The sequence below is a fragment of the Cygnus atratus genome, chromosome 3, assembly GCF_013377495.2.
Source record: "Cygnus atratus isolate AKBS03 ecotype Queensland, Australia chromosome 3, CAtr_DNAZoo_HiC_assembly, whole genome shotgun sequence".
Classification (NCBI taxonomy): Eukaryota; Metazoa; Chordata; class Aves; order Anseriformes; family Anatidae; genus Cygnus; species Cygnus atratus.
In genome coordinates, this window is record NC_066364.1 from 56,094,432 (window position 1) to 56,111,828 (window position 17,397).

The following is a 17,397-nucleotide window of genomic DNA, read 5'->3' on the forward strand; positions in this document are numbered from 1 at the left end:
CAAATTTGAAAAAGACGGCACATATTTAAAAAGTTACATTGCTGGTATGTCTGGCTTGTGCTATTGTTAGATGAAAAAACAGCTGCACCTTCATTCAAAGGCAAGACTAGCAGTGTTTTCACTGCTGAAGCTGACACAACACCCACAAACTTTTTAAAAATTAAAATCCACAAACTAACAAATGCGTAGGATTATAACTTCTTAGCTGTTTCTTCCTTATTCTGTACATACGGGCTCAGGATCTGTACACTCTCTCTCCAGTAAGGAGTGGAGTGCTCATACTAGGCAATTAATCACTGATGCTCTTAGCCAGACAGTGAAACACCATAACGTAGGGAAATGAAATCAGTGCATGCTCTGATTTCAAAGGTGAACATTTGCAGTAAACTTGAATTACTTATTCCCTATTTAAAAATAAATACATAAATTTCTAAACATAATTCCAACTGTTCACATCTAAATATATCTTCCTTTAATAAAAATAAGGAACAGGTGTAATAATAATTAGTTTAAAAACACAACATTTTTGGAGCTTACTTGGCTTATCAAAATGGAATGTACATCTGAAATGTGTTATATGGATCACAGAAGAGGAGAAAGTTATTGCATAAAAAAATGGATTTTTTTGCCTAAAAATTGATTTTGCACATACGTGTTTGAACATTGTTGCATGCTAGCCCCATTCAATCTTTATCTTGCTGAAAACTTGGCAAACTGAAAACAGTATTGTTGCGATTTTGTCCTTCTGTTACTAACTGATCATGATATTAATAATGCAATGACACATTTACCTTATGTTTAGAATGAAAATCTACTTACAGCATCTAAACAATCTGTCCACGTATTTTAAACCTGCCTTTTAAAAGTGTTGATGCAGTCAAACTTCTTTTGTATTTGTTACCATGAAGGTGGTCAAACACTGGAATAGGATTTCTGGAGAGGTGGTTGATACCCCAACCGTGTCAGTGTTCAAGAGGCATTTGAACATGCCCAGTGACACGATTTAACTTTTGGTTAGCCCTGAAGTCACCAGGCGGTTGGACTTGATGATCTCTGTAAGCCCTTTCCAACTGAACTGTTCTATTCTTATGCAAGCTGTGGGTAAACAGATGGATTCAGTCCTTAGTCGCTATCTTTTTGCATTAAAAAATGCACAGTGAAGTGTTCATATCGATTTACATTATGCTACTTCATGTCCAGAAATTGCAAGGACAGAGTAGATGTTCCGTTTCACTGTTTACCATCTCATAATGAAGTGTTTACTATATTTCCATTTATTATACACTTTTTCTAATGCTCTCTTTTCACTTCCAAATTTCATAATTTGAAACTGATTTGTGAAAATAGCCACAGACAAAATTGGATCTTGGAAAATGATCATGTAATAAGTGGTTTAAGTAAGATTTTGCTGAGCTATACCAGGAAAAGATTCTCTGTTGTATTTAACTTAAATGCAAACTGCTGAAATTTGTTTTTCTTTAGGGCTTCTAGTTTTGCATTTTTTTTAATTTAATTAAACTGCCTTTTCTGTTACATAACTAACCATCTGAGTCCAAATAACTTTTTTTTAAGGTATTTGTTGGAATGTATTTTGCCTGTGGTAGAGGTAAGAATAAATAATAGGTGTTGAGAAGAAGAAAAACGATGTATGTTTCTGAGAAGGTTGTCAAAGCTGAACTTCATCTTAATTACTTGAGAAGTCAAAGAGAAATCTTTCGTGTCCCATCTCTTTTTATATATCTTAATGTGAAGAATTCCCCTTAAAATAAGGTTAATTTGAATGCTGGGAGGCAGAGATAGTGAAACAATAGATCATTTTTAGTTGAGGTGCTTCTGGCACAAGTAGAATGCTGGACAAATAATCCAGATTCATTAAGAAAGGAATTTCTAATTCCACATTTGGGCTATATAAAATCCATATGCATTAGCGATCAGAACTTTCTGCATGACTAAGAGTAAGGCTATAAAAACTGGAGGCAGGCAATGTCCATGTAATCAACACTTGAATTCCAGTATTGTGTTTTGTATGAGAAAAATGTTATATGTGTAAGTGCCTTATTGCTTGAAACAAAGGAAACAAAGGAAAGGTGTTCTCCACCCTCCCCCTGATAGAGCAATATGGGGATTTCTGTAAAGTAGTCCTACACGCAGACATATTAAGCCAAACTAAGTACTGCTTTGCTCAGAAGGTTGAAGAACGTTGTGAGTGAACAAGGTATTTTTTTAAGAACGGCAAAGTTAATCTGGCATGCTTATTTTAATCTGCTGATCTTCATCTCATTTCAGAAATATTTTTTTCTAACTTCCTATTCATCTTCAGACTTCTGCAGAAATGCATCTTATATGTGTTGTCAGAATGAGTTTGGTCTTCCAGCATACTCAGCTAGGAGTTTTCAACCACTAAAAAGAACATGCATCTTTCTGGAAAAGAGACTTCAACTGAAGTTAAGTTACACCAGAGCCTTGAGTATGTTTAACCTCAAACTCCAAGGCTCTAATGGGCCCTGTTCACACCACTCTGTGCACAGGGACGCACTGTGGCTAGGTCGAGGTTTGGAGCAGTTTAACAGCATTTCAGTGGTATCCAACTTGAACTAATGTATCCTGTTCATACAAGTTTGCAATTCCTCTGGAGCAGATACCTTGATGGACCAAACCATCAAGGGAGGTCAGTGGAGCAGCTCTTGGATCTCTGCACTGCCCTTCATTGCAAGATGATCTGGAAAAATAACATTCATCATTCATTTTACCATCTTCAGATACCTTCAAAATGTCTATTGTAGAGTTTTTCTTTTTCTGGGATTACTCTCCCAGAGGTCAGTGGAATTTTGCCTTTTGTGATCTAGATTTTCTAAAGGATCTGCTTTTTTTCTTTTTACCAACATTGCTCCCACTTTTTTGTCCATCTATTTGAAATCAGGTGCCAAAATAAGCTACTTTTATAAAATTATCCCGAGTTATATGAAATTCTGTTATAAATTATCTTAGGAAAAAAAGAAGTTAGAGCTACAAAATGCTAATTATTGGAAGGAAGTTGACAGCTGGTAACTGGTGAGGGTTAGATTGAAAAATGATGTTTATGAATCTACGATAAATAATTTTTAATCATAAAATGGTTTCACTATGTTCAGTTTACTCCACTAAGAGTTTGTGAAGGAGGAAAAGAAATGAAGATGAGAAGATTATCTTCTAGGACCTTTTCTCCTGAAATTCATGAGGGTTTTTTTTTTTTTTTTAGAACAGTAGAAGAGGCCTTTTTCCCCCATGGAGTTCTTAATTAGTAATATGGCTGTCACTTAGAGTGTTATTTCTTCATGAAGCATCATACATGAGTGCTTAATCAGGATTCAGCTTACAAATCTGAAGTTTTTGGTGATAGGTAATTTGATTTAGTGTGATACTGAATAAAATTAAGTGAATTATCACAATATCTTAGTAGCTTTTATTTCAGTATTATCTCCAACTGCTAGGCATTAACTCATTCTATAACCCACTGAATAGGAGGCACCATGTATCAAAGTATGTCATTACTGTCAAGAGTTACTGTTTATTTTCAGAAGTTATTTCCTTGAATGTCATTCTGCTTTCTTAAAACCAGCAGGCACACAACCAAAATGCTGTTAAGTTTTTCTGTTACCTGCCTTTTGCTTTTCGCTGATAACTATATTTGTTGCATAGTATAGCAACAATGGTCTTCATGCTACAATTTGACAAAGATGTTCAGTATTCCTGGGCAATATTTTACAAATAATTAATGTTCAAGTTGGTATTTCAAATTTATACCAATAACCACTGTTGAGTATGCTACCTTTGTGGCTGTTTCATTTTGTGTCGATGTTTTGTAAGGATTGTTTTTTGCTACCCTCTTCAGAGTGCCTTTTAATTTAGGAGGTCTAGAGACAACTCACTGAAGTCTGCTGTTGAATCTGCCATAGTAATGTCTGATTTTAAACTTGTACTGATGAATGTATAATTAAAATCCTGTTCTTTAAAAAGCTATAATGACACAGGTTGTATATGCACATGTACATGCATGGATACAAGGGAAGATGTTCTGCCAATGTTTGTCCTGCTGGACAGGACCTTTTGAAAGTAAGTGAATTTTTTAACAGTTTATTTTCAAAATGTTACCTCACTAGTATTCAGTAGTAGGTATGTCTCTGTACTGCTTCACTTTGCTAAATACAATCACATTCATGGTAGGCAGTTTAATTTAAAAGGCTATGCGATGAATCTGGTGTCTGTTTTGAGAGTGAAGTTCGTAAGTCAAAACTTGCGGTACTTCATTTATTTTCAAGGCATTCCTTTCACTTAGACTGATATCCCAATCCCCTGTTATTAACAAACTTAAGAAGTGCTTCCCCATGATGAAATGGAAGAATGTAAAGTAGCATTTGAATGCACTCCACCTGTCTTAGAACTAACATTCAGAAATTGGGGGGAGGGGGGAGGCAGGGGTGCATTTAATGAACTGTGGGAAGACGTGTATTGTAGAGTTCATTCACTTGCACACAAGGGGTTTTACAATGTCATCTTGTAATGTCTACCTAATAAAGTTTTGAAAAAGGGAAAAAAAGCTGTCTGAATGTTTCACTCTTTTTCTCCAAACAATTCTATGCATGAATGGTAGTCAGCCAGCTCCAAGGAGTCCTGATTAAATATATAATCTTATGATTATTACGTAATCATTTGTTTTAAATATATTGAAAGACATATACTTCAGAATGTCTTCACACTGTATTACAATCACTACAATATTAGTCTATTTTAAAAATGGAAGTTAAATCAGAGGTAAAAATACTCATGACAGTAATTTTTATGTAAAAAAAAAAATGCTAGGCGTTGTCATCCATATGCTACTGGTTTCCTTTTTAAAAGCAAATTAATGCTCAAGAACACACAATTTTAGTTTCCTGTGAAGCATGTTTTAGCATAAAGTAACCTAATAAAAATGAGGAAAAAAATGCTATCATCCAATTTTCCCATTCCCTTGTAGGACCACTTTCTAAGCCCCATTGTTCAGTGACAGTCCTTTAGATAAAGTAGTCTTTACTGTAGCTAGCCATAAAATTGAAATGTGGTCTATTAATTGAACCAGGTGTTGTTCTCAAAAGGAACTTGTCTTAGTTTCCATGCTAGTGAACTGACAATACCGATGTGAAGTTTTGCCTAATGTGTTGGGCATTTTTAAACACTTCTTAAATAGGATTTACATGTTCATGCACAGGCAGACAGCAGGCAAGGTAGCACACTCCTCTACATTTTGTTTCTGTACAATGCAAAGCTGGAGAGGAGAATGGGGGGGGGGGGGATCACTGCAGTGAAATACACAAGGTCCATGCTAGGTGCCTCTTGGCAATGATTAATCTGTCTGCTTTCTAAGTCCCTCCAAAACAGCCAAGACTTGCAACCAAATGTCAAGGGCGTCATACCAGAGATTCCTTATCTGCAGGAATTTTAGCGTGCAATCTACAGCAATGAAACGATGGTCAGGAGTCCAAACAAAGTAATATTCCTACAGCTGAAACTGAAGTTAGATTTACTTCTCATTTGCAGTCTCAAACTGTTTGACAAGAGACAGAAAAGCAGGTTTTGATTATAAATCTGATACTTCTCTAATAGGACAAATGTGCTCTACAAAAATTACAGAACCACAACCATAACTTTAGACACTTCCCTTCCAATGATTGACAAGTGCTTTTGTGGGTGCTTCAAATAGTGAGTAAAGGAAATAGATGTGTAATGATAATGAATGGATTTATACCTGCTTGCAAGAAATTACATTTAACTATTAATAATTAAATTAACATTCAAAAAACTTTGAATAAATCCATTTGAATTTGTCATGTGTTTTCTTAGTACTTTGGCTTTAGCAGCACAAACAGGCACCGATGTGTTGGAATGTAGGACATGTGAAATACTGGTTAATGAGAACAGAATTAAAAACTAGAATTAGCAGCCCATGGGTAAAGTTGTCATGCTTTGGAAAAGTCAACATCCTCACCGACCTATCAAGTTTATTTAGCAGGGTCAGCAAGTATGCATTTAAGTCATCTTGTTTATATACCCTATTCTAAAATTCTTTGTTGGAGTTCCTCAGATGAAACTAAGTAGATGTGGGCTAAGGAAGAGTATCTCACATGGACATCGCATTGTCAGAAGATAAACAGGGCAGGAGTAAGTAGCTCTTGCAGTGAAGGAGGATGTCAATTAAATTCTGCAGAGATCTCTGCTTGGACTTTGCTCTCAAATATATTTGTAAAGCAATCTGAAGAAAGGGGCAAGTGATGGGGTAACAAAATGCTGATGACTGAGAGAGTAAAGATGAGAGAAACGATCAACTGCGTGCTTTTTGACAATGAACAGTGAAGTAGAAGAAGGCTCGTCAGCACTGAAATGATACAACTGATACATAATTATGATTGTAATAAATGCCCCTGTATTTGAGTGCAGCAGAAAAGATAAAGTAGTGACTGAGTATTCCTTTATCAGATGAACTAGTAAGCATTAAATGAGTCTAGCAGAAGCTGTAACAAATAAAAGATTAGTCTTTATGCAAACAGTGGAAGACTGGTGGAATCTCCTGCAAAGGAATTTTGTACATGGTGATGTGGACAGCAGATCAGGTTATAAGAGAAACCCATTTTTGACTCGAGTGTTTGGAGGCCTGGACAGGAGTGTTTGGTTGCATTATCGTGCATCCTTTCCCAGACATCTGGTTTTGCTGTCAGAGGTAGGATGTTGAGCCCCCTGGAGCCTTGATCCAGTGCAGTATTTCTAGATCATTCTCTTATTATCATTATATTGAAGGTCACTAGGTGGGGTGAACGTGACAGTTAAACTACAGCAGTTATCCATTGGGGATGGCCTCCCCTATCCTACTTGCCTGTGGGAAACACTATCCCACTTCTCAGGCAGACATGCTGACAGGTAAGACACTGATTTGCAAAGTTGAGAAGTGGTTTGAGCCTGCCCACTGTGTAGTGTGCTGTTCTCACCACCACCTCATTTTGTTTCCTGACCTGAGCAACGTTTTTGCCTCAACCTAATTTTCACCTAGGTTGTCCCCTTATCCTCTTTTGGATCCACTCATCACCTCAGCCTTTCCCAGGCTGTTTTTCTCCCTCCTCCTTAACAATTACACTATTGTAATATTAAATGATCTGAAGCTAAGCTTTGTTTTAATTATCCCTTAAGAGTGATAAACACATGGAAGTCCATGTTCTGTACCAGTCTAGGCTTCACCTCCTTGACCTACCTGCATATAAGTAATATTGCTTGTCTCTAGAAGCCGCTGTCTCTTAGCTGCAATTTTAGATACCCACTGCCCACTTTTGTCTGCCTCGTGTCTCATCAATCACATTTTATTTATAAAATGAAGTTTTCTATTCTCTTTCATGTTGAAAAATACTGGACACTACCCAATCTCCTAATGGATTGTAGAAAAAGCGTAGTATATCAAAATGAAATCATAAAGCCAATTAAGACTAGAAAGCATCCTTGTGTGATTGAATGGAGAACGCTCTGCTGATCACTCGTACACTCTTCATTTTATGATATTTTTATGATACGTTTTATGATACATTTTATGATACGTTTATGATACGTTTATAATGCATCTAGTTGCCTGCATGGTGGTTTGGGGTGGCTTGTGGGGGTGGATAAAGAAATATTACATGTTAGTGAAGGGTGGCATCAAGTCTGAAATCTCATTGTGGATGGGTTTTAATGATGATACTGGTGACCCACTGCCTTCTGAACCCCGGTCCCAACACCACTGCATGGCCCAGCTCATGCTACCCATTGCTCTTGGCAAGGCTGACAGAGGCGGCCACAGGAATGCGGCTCCTGTAGAGAGCGGGGCAGAGCTGGGAGTTGCCAGCGGGGGCCAAGTGGCCACACCACCCAGCCTAGGCACCCCCTGCCCAGCCTGGCTCCCAGCCCCGGGGTGCCTGCTGCCTCCTGGGGCCTGCCCGGGATGAGAAACCCTAGCTGGCAAAGGGAGGGCAGTGTCCGGGGCAGGCCCAAGGCTGGCTGCAGCCATTGAATGTTCCCTCTGTGACAGGAAGGCCCTGCCACCCCTGAGGGGAGCTTTGCCCAGCAGGTTTAGGCTTGGTGAATGCAGCATGGGCCTGGCCCTGGGTTTTACCTTGGCCAGCAGCCAACCTGGCTGATGGCTCCTCTCTGAGCTCCCTGCCTAACCCAGGGAATCCTCCTCATCCGTCCTCCTCCTGCCCCCATCTGCCGGGAAACCTGAATGCAGATTTTCTTCTTTTAACTCCTATCTTGTCAAATAGCAGTAACGGGGGTCTCAAGCGTTTGGTGTGTTGCACCAAAATAACTTTATGAAGCAGAAAATGTTTAAGCCTGTGAACTGCTGGAAAGACTGTATGTGCTGCAGCAGCACACTGCTGGGGGCAGGCCCCTTGCTTCTCAGAGCTTCCCTCAAGGCTTCTTGATTTCAACTTTTTATTTTCAAACAATGTGTACTGTAACTTTTAGTTTTACTATATGTTTATTATTTATTAAAAGTACTTCTAAAAACATGTCTTTGTCATAATTTCATGTGGCTTTTATGAGGTGATGGACAAGTCAAAGCTCATAATATACTGCCTAGTGGCACACCTTTGCCAAATCAAACATTTATTTGGTACAGCTTTCCAATAAAGCCTTCAGTGTTTCTGACCTGCAGTGTCTGCCATTGCCTTTTTTCTCAAATTCCTTTACAACAAGCACTTTATGTCACCACTCGTCTTACAATGATATTTTTAAAGGACAGGTTACTTAGATGACAGGCAACATGTGGCCTCCATTTAACTATCATTTATTAAATCATGTTTATCTGTTATCTTTCTTATAGCAGTAAAAGGACACCAGACAGAGAAAAACTGACTTTTCTTCACCAACAATGAGCATTCGAGGACTAGATGTGATTGTCAGAACTGTAATTCATAAACACTGGTCTTCCACAGGGTCCCCTTGTGAGCCTGTGGCAGGCCTCTGCCTGAGCAGGGGATAGGCGAGGACCAGCTGCCTCTACCAAAGCTATTAATTCAGCTGATAGCCTGACAGATGCGGAGTGCCCCAAAAAAGGCAGCTTAAATGTGAGCTGCAGTAACTGCTTTGGTGGTGGCTGCCTATCCTTAGCTTCCATTTTCCCTCATTACCTGAGAGGTCAGCATGGGCGCAGAGCACTGGGCTCAGAGTGCCTCCATGGGCTGGCTGCTGCTTGCACCACAGGTCTGGCCAGGCAACTGAGAACTCTGCACCTCCTGAAGCAGGTGTGGGACCCGCTCCTGTAAATGTGCGTCACTTGATGGGTATCATTTTAGGATGTCAGGTTTTTCAGACCACTATGTAGATAAGTAAATGGGTGCATCCTTCAGAACCATCAGAATAGAGGTTGTATGTCTACTATGAAGTTAGCTGATTAATATTCCCTGATTTTAGGGAATATAAGTTAAATTATTAAATGCTTTAGCGTTTTATAAGAACACACATTATGCAGTTTGTGGCCTGTATGTGCAATCAAGTCACACACAGCATCACAAGTGTGGTGTGAAAGCTTTTGCTCTCTTACAGCCTGTTTTTATACATACATATGCAAAATATGATAATTATGTATTGTAATAATTTCTATATTACATTATATTTTCATATATAGGTAAAAACTGCAAACCGGTATCATTTTTCATTCCTTGAAGGTTTGTCATGCTACATAACAAAAGAATTGTTATGAAATAATTTCACCATTGCCTGTTTTCTTACCCGTATACTTTTCTAGCTGTTTAAAGTCATTATTATTTTGCTAGTTAGCTCATTTCAACAGCAGTGTTTGGCACTGAATTACCCACATTCTGGTGTGGAAATGTATTTCTTTGCTTAAGCAGTTGCCTTTTTATATAATTATTATCCACTACCTTTAAAATAACAGGAAGAACTGGAAGATTGTTGTGGATGTGAACATATAGATATTTTAAAGTGAAACAAGAACTACAAAAAGGATTCGAAGTTATGAAGTTGGTGCCAACGGATGATTTCCAAGAAAGGAAAATGACTGTTGTGAAGACATATCTCATGATAATTGTACATTGTTGTTTAGGTTAGAGACAAAGCATATTAGACGTATAAGAAGTGAAAAACTTAACACAACTCACTGATGAAAAACAGAGACCAGCCATTTTTTCTGCTGGTTACTGTGCATATTGGGCATACAATATTTAAAATGAGCTGTTCCATGAACAGAAAGATTAATACAATCTGGTTTCTTGTGTATTTATTTTTGCTGTCTCTCCACAATAATACATTCTATATGTACATCCTATAATACATCCTTCACCTAATACATCCTATATGACCTTATTCCTCCTCATTAAATCTCTAGAACCTGACAGTTCTCACCTGACACCATCTCCAGCTGAGCAAGAAGTAGCAAGTGCTCTACCTTTTTCAGAAGTATATATGTGCCAGCTGATCATCTAGTACAGCTGTGCTGATTGCCAGATCAGTTTTCAGGAGTGGGCAGGCTGGCTGGCCAGGTAATGGTGACCTAGTGCTGCAGTCTTTCTTTCTATTGAAAGCACTCCTACTGTAGTCTCTCTTGCCCAGGTACTGATTTTTCACAACCCATGTAGAAACTTGATACCTTTAAGGTTCATTATTCTATACCACTGTGCAATGTGGTGTTAAAAGCCCCATTTCTTTAGAATCCCAAGAAAATATGCAGATTTCCATGCATGGCCTTCTGCATGTATAAGCGTTCCCTTTAACTTCAGTGTGAAATTTCATTTTTTTGAATATTAGTATTAAAGCACAGCAATGGTAATTAGATCATTGAAAGTGGGCCAACCGTATGCTGGATATTACTATGACTGGTGGGTATGAACATGTATAAAGATGAGGAGAAGAGGTAAACAGAAAAACACAATAAGAATAAATCCTTGATCTGGGAACTGAAAAGTACAGATAATTTTGATCTGATCTTTCACAGCTATGGAGACTATTTCTTCAAGCATAGGGTCTGAATATATCAAGAATCTCCAGTAACAATTTCTGGAACTAGAATTTTCTAATTCCTTTGTGGTGCTTTGTATGTCACCAGCCAAAAAGTTGCTAGAGAAAGTTATCAAAGAAAAGCTGGTGATAAAATATATATTATATTTAATTTGTTATTAATATTTTTCTTTAGATTTAAACAACAACAACAAAAGAAGTGAAATCTAGGTAACAAATTAGAAGTTGCTTAACAAACTTCACTTTTATGCATCACTGCACAGACTAAAAGACCCACATATTTTCAGCCATGGATTGTTTCTGAAACTGAACAAATGATAAGAAGACTGAAGACTCCAGTCTTCCCCTGAAGTATATCTGTTGTCATAAGCTTAAATGCTACAAACACTATTGCCAATATGTGTTTTTCAGCTTTCTTCAAATTATTTTTTTCTGTCATCGTAACAGTTTCCTCTGAAATTTTCTGATGTTGGAGAAAAAGACAGATTTCAGCTATCTCCCCTGATGTTCTCTTAAGGCATTTCTCTTATTAAAAGAAAAAGCCACAGTTAATTACTAGGGACTTAAAGACACTAAGGGAAAAGCAATAGACCAGCATAGCTAAAAATGAACAGTTATTTTCTGTAGCTATGCCAGTGTAAGTGCTCCTTGTGGGCATTCTGTTGTGGAGTAACGTTACTTTATCTTGGAAAAATCTTTATTTTGGAAAAAAAAAGATGTGGTTTCTTGTAATGTTGATCCTGAAGCAAGTGCTCACTTACATGTTCTATTCCAGCCTGGTGACAGTGGAATTATTAGGTGATGGTAGCCTCACCCTTCATTTTCACCTAGCAGTTGAGTATCCACAAAATATCCAAGTATCCACCCGTGAGCCATGCGGTCCACCTAAGTCTGTCCCCTTACCTAGAAGGGGCTTAACTTCAGTAAGGAAAGCAGATCACTTTCAAAAGCCCCAGTATAGTTAAATATAACTATATATGGAAAAAGCTTTCTGATTCAGCCTGGTTATGTTGGCAAAGACATGACGCCTTAAGAGACAAAGCACTTCATTTTGCTAAATCTGTCATGTTCGTGCCTGCTTATTTTATTGACAGCCCACCATGCCAGAAAAAGGAAATGATCAAGTGGGTTAAGAGACGTGACATGAGATTTATTGTGTGTTAGTGGTTTACATCATGTTTAAGTGATATTGTATGACACGGTCTTCTGTTACCAGGCACTTAATGAATTTGTGCAGGAGTTAACGAAAGTTAAAAATGAACTAGTAGAAGAACAGCACATCAAGCGTATTTGTTATTATAAATCAAATTAAGGAATTTTTATGAGACATTTTGCATGTAATGAAAAGGAAAAAATGCAGCCATTGCACTGAATAAGGATATTGTGCTCTTTGCCCAAGAACAGAAAACTAAATTGGAGTAGACATAATCACTGGAGTACTGTTCAGAAATGCATTGAAATGGGATAGTGTCTCCGTGCAACCTCAGTGGGTCTGATGGATGTGAGGTATCTTTGAAAAGATGCCACGTACTTGGGAGCCTAGCATCAGCTTATCTTTTTCAGGAATGCTGCCCAGACTCGCAATTTAAAGGAGAAGGAGCTGTTTGAAAAATGTTGGGTAAAAGCATACATCTTCGAAAGATTTTACATAGAGACTATAATTATGTTTTCAAAATAGATTTTAGCCAGATGCATACTCTGCATTTTGTTGTGCAAGTTCAAAGGTAGTTGATGTTAGAATTACCTCCCTTTTTTATGCATAACTGAAGAAAGATATTTTCACCTACTACATATTTCTGTTGAGTTTCACTGGGGGCAATGTACCCCTGTCCTTGGTATGTTGCTGCCTCAGCACAGAGCTCTGGCTTTCTGCAGATTTGACCTAGTCCATCACAAGAATAATTTTTTCCTGCTTTTCCTTTGGATAAGGTATATTAAACGTATAAATAAAGGTATTTCTTAAGTGAAGTTTCCCAATCATTTTTGAACAAATGCAAATTTTCATTAATAAAAATATCCTGTGGCAAAGAGTTGCACAGCTCGGTACATGTTACTTGAATCAGTATTTACTCACGTTTATTTGGAATTTGTGACCTTATACCAAGCTTAGTTGCCAATACTCGTTATATGGGAATGGACAGTGAACTATCAGCCCCATGTCACTCGTGAGACTTCCCTGCTGTATATATCATTTTTTATCATTCTCCCTGTTCTCCCTCACCCAATATGGCTTTTCCAAGCTGAAGAACCCCAGCCTGTGAGATGCTCACAGAACAGATGGTCTTACAATGCTCTTATTGTCCTTATTGCTCTTCTCCATAACTTTTCTGATTCCATCAGATTGTTCTTGAGATAGACAGTGTAGTACAGAAGGTTGATGAGAGGTACACATAGTACTGAAGTTCTGGGAAACTGGAATTTTATAATGGCTTAATCATTCTTTATGTGTGATGCTTTTTTGACTGCTAATGAGCAAGGAAGTAAAAGTTTTAAAACATCTGCTGTAACACCAAGATCTCATTTCTGAATCCTACTTAGTCTTTACTAGACTGAGAACTGGACAGGATCCTTAACACAGTGAAGAGACAATAGAGGAAGGAGGTTGTTTCAATTTCCTTCATTGAATCTTTTATTTCCCCCATGCAAAAAGAAGAAAATTAGTTTTGACCATTTATTTAATGAAGTTATTTGTTACTACATTTTCTCACATGTAGATTTTTTCACTATATATGCATATATATATATCCTGTCTTCGCAGTATTATGATCTAAGGAATAGCTCTAATAGAGTAAAGCAATTATTCCTTCTGTTTTACTATTCCTTCTCCAGCAGAGATAAACCCTCTTGATTATTACTTCCAGATTAGCAAGAAGAAACTCTGCAGTGGGCAGCTGATACATCACCTGATAAAAGGAAAAATCCTCCTTCCAAACAGCAGTAACTAAAAGACCAGAATGTGCTCAGGTGGAAGAGAGCTTGGGTCCTTCCCAATTCTTTTTCAGAGTTCTGATATTCTTGTTTATTCAAACAGTTTTCAAACCCCACTTATCTCTCACCTATAGGGATAAAGATTGTTTAAATAAACGATTCAAAAAGTTCTCTTTTTACCTATCCATAGACTTTTTATACAGCCTTACAGATTTTTTTTTTCCAAAAGGAAAATTCCCTGCTTGTCTTTTTCTCCACCCACATTAGGAAGTTAACTCATCGGAAAAACTTCCAGCCTGCTTATTGACATTGTGGACATATATGTACAGTAAAACTCAGACTGAGCAATTTGTTTTGCTTTGAAGGTTATGCAAATTAGTAAAATAATGAAATAATATATTTCTTATGTGCAGATTATTTTCCCCTATAGGTTATATCTATATTCTTATTACATGTTTTAGAATTCATTAAAATATTAAAATGTTACTACATAACTATTATATGTGTATGTATATAATTTGAATCCTGTTAATTATTGAACTCTTTTTTTTTTAGTCCTATCTATCTGACTGCACTACATTTGTATGGGGTTATGTTTGTTCTCACTCATGTTTAAGCAGCAGCACTGGCAACAAGGCTGCATCGAACTGTACATGCAATTACGCTGAAACATTTATGCTAACCGATCCTCCCCACCGCAGATGACCTAAGGTTAGGCCAGCTCTATTTATTAATTGAGAACAGAAGCTTTTCATGTCAGTGCCTATTGGAAGTGCTAGCCTGAACTGAGGATCCCATCTGAGCTAAGCAGGGTGGATGCTAAAAGGCAGAATTGGGTAGGAAAGTAGTGACGGTGGAGGTCTTCCACTGAACAGACAGAAGTGTTCTTTTAATAAAATGTAGAGAAGTAATGCCTCAGAGACTGAGCTTGTCATTACTACACGCTGTTTTCAGTGCAGCAGATTAAGAAGCGGACCTAACTGAACAGTTAGAAGCTGGAAACAAGAACTGTTTTCCAGGAAAACCTGCCTTGAACAGTGCTTTGTGTGCATGTCAGGGTTTGGGAGGCAGTAGTGTGATTTTGCAATTTGATTCTAATTGCGCTCTGGCAGGCTTGTGTCTTCAAGCTCTTGGGTTGGGGCAGTGCTTGAGAACAGACACATTCTAATATGATTTGATTAGACTTCCGTGACGCAGCTTAGTCATACAAAAGTAGCAGACAGATACAGTGTGCATAATGGTAGTGAGAATATTGTGCTAACGTGTGTTTTGCAGATACTCCAAAAGTTGTACAAGTTATTGTCATTTCTGAATATGGTTGCTGATACCAAAATCAGAATCAGAATCAGAAGTAAATTGGAGTAAAGATGATTGCAGACACATGGCTGAGACACCTCTACCTTAGTGGAGAGGTCAGAAAGTGCAGTCATGCATCCTTTTCCCAAATTGCAGTAAGTCAAAAGGCATCTTTCATAGGTCTGATAGACAATTTCACCTTGTGCATAGAATGGTGCACACACATTTAGGCCTGCACCTGAGTGTAACTCTTTTTCAGCTAGACAACATCCTAACATCTTCAAGGCGTCCTCAAGACAGTAGCCTTCTGCACCTTCCTGCATTACATTTCCTTGTTTTCCTTCTTCTGCACTCACATAGCTTTCACAGTTTCCCTTTACGAATATCGTGAACATGTTGTTCATGTTCTACTGAAGCAGAGCAAGCCTATGGACACCTTTTCTCTGAGATCTAATATAAAAAGGCTACGAGTAGCAGCATCTGGGCAGTCTCTTTCCAGTAACATCTCCAAAGAGCAACCACCCTACAACAAAATGTCAGTTTGTCCGTAAATCCTGCCTCCGTCCTCCCTAACATGAGTACATACAAGATCCTTCTCTTGCTTCCATCCTTGCTGTCTTTTACCACACCCAAGTCCTACAAGGCAAGCATGGATCCCCACCCATACCCTTTCTAATTACCACAACGGTTCCTCTTCTAATGCTTAATTGCCCCTAAACTCTAGTACCGCTCACTGTCCCGTATCAAATCTACCCAACTGATTTTGCTAACCAAGACTAAAACCCCCCTTAAAATCTTGCTCTGTTCTCTTCCAACTCTGCTCAAGCTAATTGCTAAGCCAAGGACTGAGTCAGCCATCTTCCACGGGTGAGTCAAGCTGCTCAGGTATGTTCATTTTGTCCCAGACTTAAATATAAATAAGAGCCTTGCAAATGGTGAGGACATGATGCTGATCTTGGAAATGAGATGATAACTATGGGGTAGACGTGCTGGCAGGGATGCATATGTGCAAAAGGAGCACATTAGAGAGCTGTACGTGCCTGGCTGTCATTACCTACTGGATGTAAATACCCAGTCGGTGGGGAATTGAGAGGGGGAGGCCAGATGAATCACTGGCACACATACCCATTTAAAACAGCTTTCAGTGCTAAAGTTACAACAGGTGAACTGTAATGCTTAATCTTTAAATATCCATGATATCAAATGATAAGTGTATGTTTCCTACAAAAATGAAATACGATTTAAGCTTCAACTTAAACTGTATTTCAAAAGGTGACTCCATTTTTAATGTGTGTTTATAGCATTGGTTAAGAGTGTAAAACATTTAGCACCATCAAGTGGTAAAACGGTGTACTGCTTATTCATAACAGTCTAGATAATTAAAAAAGCAGACAACCATATAGTTGAATATTACAAATATGCCTAAAGAATCTTTGAATACAGTTTACTGAGGTTATATGAAGAAGTTCCTGAGCTTTTCTCAGAAAAAGTTCCTGATTTAAGTACTTGTGCTTCCAGCCAGTCTAACTTGGATCAATCATTGTTTCTGCTTGAATGTATTATAGTATTCAATATTGGTGTTTTTCAGCCTAAAGTACTGACGCTGAGTTTATTTACAGGTGATCAACATGGAAATAATGTTTGTTTTAAGGTAAAAGCTGGTATTGATTCCTCACGTATTCTGCTCTTTGTGATGCCTTAAAAATGAAGTTCTATAAAATGGGAACAGAACTAGTAACCTGCATTGTCATTAGTCTTGCTTAATTTTTCCCCACTGGCCATTGAATGTGCTTGAATGCAGGCGGCTACTGGTAAAGGACATCTGTCTTCAAAAGCAACAACTGTAGACAGACAAAAGGAGTAGAAATGAAATATAGAATTTGAATCAGCACAGTTAATTTGTCTGTAGATGAATAACAACAACAAAGTCCTTTGCTAGGCCAAACCCAATTCTGCAATCTGATGAGATTTTAAATTATGCAGTAATCATGCATCATTTCAATTAGCACCAGCCTGGATACAGGTAACACTTAATATATGCATAACTTGATTAAAGAAATAATTGACCTACCTGTGGGGTAAAATGATCTATAATTATCCTGGTTGATTGTTTCATAAATGTTTGTAATTTTGTCAGTGTGTGCTTATCAAATAAGAATG